Source organism: Salvelinus sp. IW2-2015, linkage group LG11 (assembly GCF_002910315.2).
Source record: "Salvelinus sp. IW2-2015 linkage group LG11, ASM291031v2, whole genome shotgun sequence".
Classification (NCBI taxonomy): Eukaryota; Metazoa; Chordata; class Actinopteri; order Salmoniformes; family Salmonidae; genus Salvelinus; species Salvelinus sp. IW2-2015.
In genome coordinates, this window is record NC_036851.1 from 48,111,632 (window position 1) to 48,119,468 (window position 7,837).

The 7,837-nt window shown below is 43.1% G+C and overlaps 1 long non-coding RNA gene across 1 annotated transcript; it reads right to left on the minus strand.

Annotated features, from left to right (window-relative positions):
• Window positions 1–1,032: 1,032 nt before the first annotated feature.
• Window positions 1,033–2,091, minus strand: LOC139028414 (uncharacterized). The gene is made up of 3 exons (XR_011480644.1): window positions 1,452–2,091; window positions 1,280–1,403; window positions 1,033–1,229 (listed from the first exon to the last, which is right to left on the minus strand). It is a non-coding gene; the product is annotated as an uncharacterized lncRNA (long non-coding RNA).
• Between the last annotated feature and the right edge of the window lie 5,746 nt (window positions 2,092–7,837).

Sequence of the window (7,837 nt, forward strand, 5' to 3'; positions counted from 1 at the left end):
CCTCGGCGCGGCGACAGAGAATTATTATATATTTTTTTTATAAATATAGGACAAAACACACATCACGACACACAACACTATGTTAAGAGAGACAAACAACATTGCATGGCAGCAACACATTGACAAACCACAGCATGGTAGCAACACAACATGACAACAAAACATGGTAGCAACACAACATGGCAGCAGCACAACATGGAAGCAGCACAAAACATGGGACAAACAGTTGTTGGCACAGACAACAGCACAAACGCAAAGCAGCCACAAACTGTCAGTAAGAGTGTCCATGATTGAGTCTTTGAATGAAGAGTTGAGATAAAACTGTCCAGTTTGAGTGTTTGTTGCAGCTCGTTCCAGTCGTAGCTGCAGCGAACTGAAAAGACAAAGTGACCCAGGGATGGTGTGTGCTTTGGGGTACTTTAAGAATAATGTGCCTGGCAGAATAGGTGTTGTATGGGAGGAATGAGGCTGCAGTAGATATATTTTTTACTTTGGGGATTTGATCTGGCAACCTTTCAGTTACTAGTCCAACACTCTAACCACTAGGCTACTGCCACCCAACCACGAGGCTACCTGCCGCCCAAACCACTAGGCTACCTGCCGCCCCATATAAGAAGCATTAGTGGCGAATCTGATGGCCGAATGGTAAAAGAACATCTAGCCGCTTGAGAGCACCCTTACCTGCCAATCTAGTAAATTACGACTCCGTAATCTAGCATGGGTAGGATGGTCATCTGAATCAGGGTTTAGTTTGGCAGCTGGGTGAAAAGAGGAGCGATTACGATAGAGGAAACCAAGTCTAGATTTAACTTTTGAGAACATAATACTTCAAGATCTGGGCGTACATCATGCCACCGAGCCCAACAGGTTTGTCCCGGAGGTACAATAGACCAATAACTCACCATCACTCTCAGCCCCTCTTCACCTCATCCTCATCCAGCCCCCTTCACGCTTTCACTCTGCTCATCCTCGCCTCTCCTGTCCCCTCTCTCTCCATGCCTCTCTGGCTCTCCTCTTTCCTCCTCACCTCACCATGCTCACGTGGCTCTCCAGACACTCCCTAATCACCCCGTCTTCACCTCACCATGCTCACTGCTCTCCAGACACTCCTAATGTCCCCCCTACTTCTCCTCACCATGCTCACTGCTCTCCAGACACTCCTAATCACCCCTCTTCTCCTCACCATGCTCACTGCTCTCCAGACCACTCCTAATGTCCCCCCTCTTCTCCTCACCATGCTCACTGCCTCTCCAGACACTCCTAATCCACCCCCTTTCACCTCACCATGCTCACTGCTCTCCAGACACTCCAATCACCCCTCTTCACCTCACCATGCTCACTGCTCTCCAGACACTCCTAATCACCCCTCTTCACCTCACCATGCTCACTGCTCTCCAGACACTCTAATGTCCCCCTCTTCATCCTCACCATGCTCACTGCTCTCCAGACACTCCTAATGTCCCCCTCTTCACCTCACCATGCTCACTGCTCTCCAGACACCCTAATGCCCCCCTCTTCTCCTCACCATGCTCACTGCTCTCCAGACACTCCTAATCACCCCTCTTCTCCTCACCATGCTCACTGCTCTCCAGACACTCCTAATCACCCCTCTTCACCTCACCCATGCTCACTGCTCTCCAGACACTCCTAATGTCCCCCTCTTCTCCTCACCATGCTCACTGCTCTCCAGACACTCCTAATCACCCTCTTTCTCCTCACCATGCTCACTGCTCTCCAGACACTCCTAATCACCCCTCTTCTCCTCACCATGCTCACTGCTCTCCAGACACTCCTAATGTCCCCTCTTCTCCTCACCAATGCTCACTGCTCTCCAGACACTCCTAATCACCCCTCTTCTCCTCACCATGCTCACTGCTCTCCAGACACTCCTAAGTCACCCCTCTTCTCCTCACCATGCTCACTGCTCTCCAGACACTCCTAATGTTCCCCTCTTCTCCTCACCATGCTCACTGCTCTCCAGACACTCCTAATGTCCCCCCTCTTCTCCTCACCATGCTCACTGCTCTCCAGACACTCCTAATAGTCCCCTCTTCTCCTCAACCATGCTCACTGCTCTCCAGACACTCCTAATGTCCCTCTATCCTTCTCCACTCACCAAATGATATTCTCTCTTCAATAAAGAAAAATGAGTTTTGCGTCCATCAATAAGGGGGTGTAAAAATAGTAAAAATAAAGAACAACCTTTGAATGATTAAGTGTGTCCAAACTTTTGACTCGTACTGTACATATTTTTGAAGTAATTCCAGTGCCTAATTTCAGGGACTGACAGCTTAAGAGGATTTAACAGTGAGATGTTGTTCACAGAGAAGCAATGGTTTAACTGTGAGACATGTTGTTCAAAGAAAATCGATGGTTTAACTTTTTAGAAGTGTTGTTGACAGAGAAACTGGTTTAATTGTGAGAAGTTACATTTTACAGATATACAGTGGTTTTAACTGTGCAAAGTGTTGTTCACAGAGAAAGAGTGGTTTGAACTGTGAGAAGTGTTGTTGATAGAGAAACATTGGTTTAACTGTGAGAAGTGTTATTCACAGAGACAGTGGTTTTAACTGTGAAAAGTGTTGTTCACAGAGAAAGAGTGGTTTAACTTTGTGTTGTTCCGAATATTACACTTTTTGTAGGTCACTGATAACAATGGGATCAGAGAGCGAGAGCGTAGTATGCAAATCAGTGAGTTACTTTACAATAGTTGTTTGTCTGCCGTGTGTCACAGGTGTCACTTTGTCACGTGTCACAGGTAATTCTAAAGATAAATGTAGTTTGTGGGTATCGAGGTGAAACAAATATTAGACTTCACCTTTTACGACGGAAGTTATGTCTACAGGGGTATGAAAACAAAACCGGATTTCTGTGTGTTTACATCTGTGTTGGTAGCTGGTGGCGATAGCACTAAATTACCTCTAAGCATCAATAAAGTTTTTTTCAATAAAATAAAAGTGTTCAGTTCCATTCATGTCAAAGGAAATGTTTTTTAAATTGTTTAATAATGTAATTGTTAATAGCCCCGCCTTATCTCAGCTCACTGGTCACCATAGCAACACCCACCACCATAGCGTAGCACGCGCTCCAGCAGGTATATCTCACTGTTCATCCCCAAAGCCAACACCTCCTTTAGCCGCCTTTCCTTCCAGTTCTCTGCTGCCAATGACTGGAACGAATTGCAAAAATCACTGAAGCTGGAGTCTTATATCTCCCTCTCTAACTTTAAGCATCAGCTGTCGGAGCAGCTTACCGATCACTGTACCTGTACACTATCTGTAAATAGCACACCCAACTACCTCATCCCCATATTATTACTTACCCTCTTGCTCTTTTGCACCCCAGTATCTCTACTTGCACAYCATCATCTGCACATCTATCACTCCAGTATTAATGCTAAATTGTAATTATTTTCACCTCTAGGGCCTATTTATTGCCTACCTCCCTACTCTTCTACATTTCCACACACTGTACATAGATGTGTCTATTTTTCTTTTCTACTGTATTATTGACTGAACATTTGTTTATGTGTAACTCTGTGTTGTTGTTGTTGTCGCACTGCTTTGCTTTATCTTGGCCAGGTCACAGTTGTAAATGAGAACTTGTTCTCAACTGGCCTACCTGGTTAAATAAAGGTGAAATAAACTTTAGATTATGTTCATTCATTAATAATTTACCAGTTTCCCTAACTATAAGCTATATATAAAATGAATAGAATATTAGTGCCACAAGAGGGAAAAAAACACAATTCATAATATTAACAGTTTTTTTAAAGGAGACATTCGTAAAATGACAATGTGGGCATTCGTGAAATTGTACTTCAGTATGTTTTCATAAACAACATGCTTGATGTCCAGAATACTTAAGTATCCCACATTTCTAAGTATCAAAAGACTGTAAAAACAATATGTAGCTTTCTGCAGACAAGAACCAGCTCATAAATTTATGACTTTATCCTTTTTCTTCAGTGTGCCCTAGTTACTCTGTCATATAAATCCAACATACACATCCATAAATATAAAAACACTGATTAACATTAGTGTTCCTTATTGAATAAAGACCAAAAACAAAGAGCGTTAAACCATCCAGCTCCTTTCGAAATGAAGTTCACCATGACTCTACAAGATGGAAAGCACAGATCCAAGAACATATTTACAAAATTGATACATACACATTTTCAAAGCGTATATAACACACCCTGCATCTGTCGCACACTAAAAAATCAGGACAAATTCCATTTACACATCAACTTGAACAGACAAGATGATAGGATGCAGTAGCTCCCTGCACCTTATTACACACACGTATACCGCCAACAAACATTCATGAGGGCCAGAATTAGTCAAAAAACGAACCCAAAAAAAACCCAAATTCCTCTGCCCCGCAGGAACATATTAACCAAAATTGAGCACACATACTAACTAAAATTAATTCAAACAATATTGGTCCCTCAGCGAGGCCGACCACTTTGTCATCAGGAAGATTGCGCGGATTTGTCCCATCCATGCTGGTGCACTCTGGGGCCCTTCCTTCCTCTAGCAGGCCACATTGTGAGGACAGCCAGCCACATTAATATCACTGCCCTAACAGGCTGACCCTTCAATCTTGTGAAGGCAGTGGAAAAAGCTCCTTCAGGAGGCCATAGGTCATTTCAAACTCTGGCCCTGGTCCTGGCATGCATGGTTAGGCCTGCTGTCTTCCTGGGTCTCGTAAAGGTGTCAGGAAAAAGCTGCACATACCCCCTGTCTCCCAGACAACACACCAGAAATTCACACTTCAACACAACAATCTCATCTATTACTACTCATAAACACATGATATTCTTGACACACCATGATGGTTATAAATGGGGTTGTGTGGCCTTACCTTTGATATGGCAACTGATAGATTCAGAGCCCGAAAGCTGATCATGGATGAGCCAGCCATTGCACACAACATTGCTTATCTCACACAGTCAGCTAATGGCAGACCATGCTGAATATCATAAGATGAGGAATATTACACCAATCAATGCACATCATGGCAATTGGCAGATGTCGTCAATGACAATATCAAAAAGTTTATGTTACTCGAACATTTAATCTGTAAGGATTTCCTATTCACACAAAATCGGGCCTTCGATGCACCGAGCGGTGGTTTTTATCCTTATTGTTGCAGTCCACTGCACCATGACATTGGGAAACCCTGTCACACAAAGTTAATGAGTATCCTACTATGTGAATACAGTTTCCTGTGAATTTGTAGATCCTCTTACCCTGCAATCCTATAGAACTCCTCATTGATCACAGAAAGTCTCTGTGCCAGGAGAGTGAAGACACTCTGCTAATGCTTGATAAGCCAGAACACACCACTCCCTATTGTGCGCAATATTTGGCCTTGTTCAAAGCTGTTCTGCATCCCTCCACTAGTTTCACAGACAGCTCCACTTAGCAAAAAAGCGCAAGGCCACACAACCATTTGCTCCCACACTCAGTGCATTCTGCTCCGTCAGTGCGGTGCTTTAATCCTGCGGACCAGTAGTTGCATATACCTGTCCATCTGCCAGAAAACCTGTATCTTTCATATAGATGTTCATCCAGGAAGGCCAAGTGGTCAACCGGTCCCTGAGAAGACCCTTTCTCCTGAAGCTCTCCTCAGCACAATGCCTTTTCATCCACCACAACCGCCACGATGGAGCCATTGTCAGAGCAGAAAGAACACACCCAATTTGGCTTCATATGGCTTAGTGCCACACCTGGTCTGGGGTGGCAAAAAGGCGATGCCTTTATTACGATGACTTTTGTACTGATTGCTGGAAAATAAAAAAACTTAGAAAGATGCCACCGTCTGTGTGCTCACAATAAGAGCTCATATTCCATTGTCATCACTTGACTTTACGGAGAAATATTACCTAATTTTTATTTTGAGCTTGTGTCATCTTCTTGGAGCTGGGGAGGAAGAAAAATTAATGATTATATACCATTTGTGTTACATTAGCATTACATGTAATGAAGCATAATCACCTCCCTCTTCAAGTTTTTCTATTCAAGTTCCATGTTTCTAATTGTCCTCTTTTTAGCCTATTCGGACTCCAGTGCAAAGATTTTCCATCTTTTTCTTCTTGTACTGAAAATGTCCATGTCTGCCATCTATTTGCGCCGGAGTGGTTTCCATTACAACTTTCTTGATAGCTTGTTGACTCTGCTGAACACAACTACAATTAGCGCAGCGGGAATTGGCAGATGGTGCCTTTTATAATACGCACTTGTACCAGGCTGTTTTCCCACTGTATAGCATCTGTCTTAAAAGAAATTAGATTTTTAGATTTGATCAGATCCTCACATTGTAGAGTAAATTAGACTTTCACAGTCTTAACAGCAACCTCATGCCTTCTTGGACATCCAAAAGATGTCTCCTCTCATCATCGTCTCCACATTCGCTGTTGCTGCTCACTGGGCCTTCACACACCTTATCACATTTAAATCCGCGATTCATATTGAAGCTAGTACGACAAACATGCCATGCCTACAGTATGCCTTTGTTATTGGAGTACTCACTGGATCAGCATCGTCTGGTGCTTGTGTTGGCTCTAACAGGAACACAGTCGCCAGACACTGCAAGCAATTAGTTAACAAAAGTCAGGACAGTCCAATTGATTCAATCATGAATGTGTTCGTAATCCATGTAGAAATAAGACAATGACCTTGAATGATACGGTGGCATCTTGGGAGGAACCTTCATGCATCGTCTCATATTCCCCCCGGGACATCCCCTCTAAGACGGGCCTGCCTTTCATTAAGCTCAAAGTCCATGTGCACTGCTGGGTTAAGGTCGCCTTGGTGACCAAAAACCCACCAACCCAGTCGCCTTGTCTAGTGGGTATTCTTTTTCACTGCCTAAATACAGTTACAGACAATGTGTGAGCAGGCACCTTCTGTGTACACTTATATTGCTTTTGCATTTGATTAAATATTAGTCAGAGACCATACCATCTCTGCAGCAATGTTCTTGTATTTGATTTTTGACGCTTGCATGCATGTCCGATCTTTGGCCCATCAGTCTTCGTTCTAACACACACACACACCACACCACACCACACACACACACACACACACCCACACACACACACACACACAACACACATTTAATGTTAGTCAACCTGCAACAAAAATTTACCTTCGGTCGTCTTTTGTCTTGTTTTCAGTGATTAAAATATTCAAAAACATTATACATTATATTAACAGGTTATACAGTATACTTTACAATATCTCTACTCATTATCTGCTATCACTCTTTCAATATAAAATATTAACCTTTCATAAATTACAAGTACAACTTGCATTTTTGGAGATGTGAAAATTAAACTAGTCTGAATTGTAATTGTAATTTTTCACCGCACGCATTGAGTGACTGATAACTTTGCACTAACTTATCTTCATCTCTGCAATACTTGCCACAGACTTCATTCTTCTTTGCTTATATCACTTGCGGTCTGCTTCCTTTCTTCTTCATTATCATCTTTTACCTCCTCGTTATGCCTCCATGAGGATTTGTGCTTACCGACGGGAAAACAAGTAGCTGCTCTAAGTTGCCATGTTAAATAACAATGTTAACTCTGTGATCTGTGCGCGAGGTCTATTTGAGTAGCCGTGAGCGCGCACCTATCCAGATTGTTCTCACCTTGCTTAATGAATCCGCTGTCTGCTCATCCTGGCTTTCTTGTGCAACCCAATTAAGCCTTGACGCCACATGTTTGCTTCATTGAGGCCTCAGCTGAGTCATTATATCCCGGATGTCAATTTCTCTTTTGATCGCAATCAGCCCCAGAGCAGAGATAAAACCGCTCCACATATATATC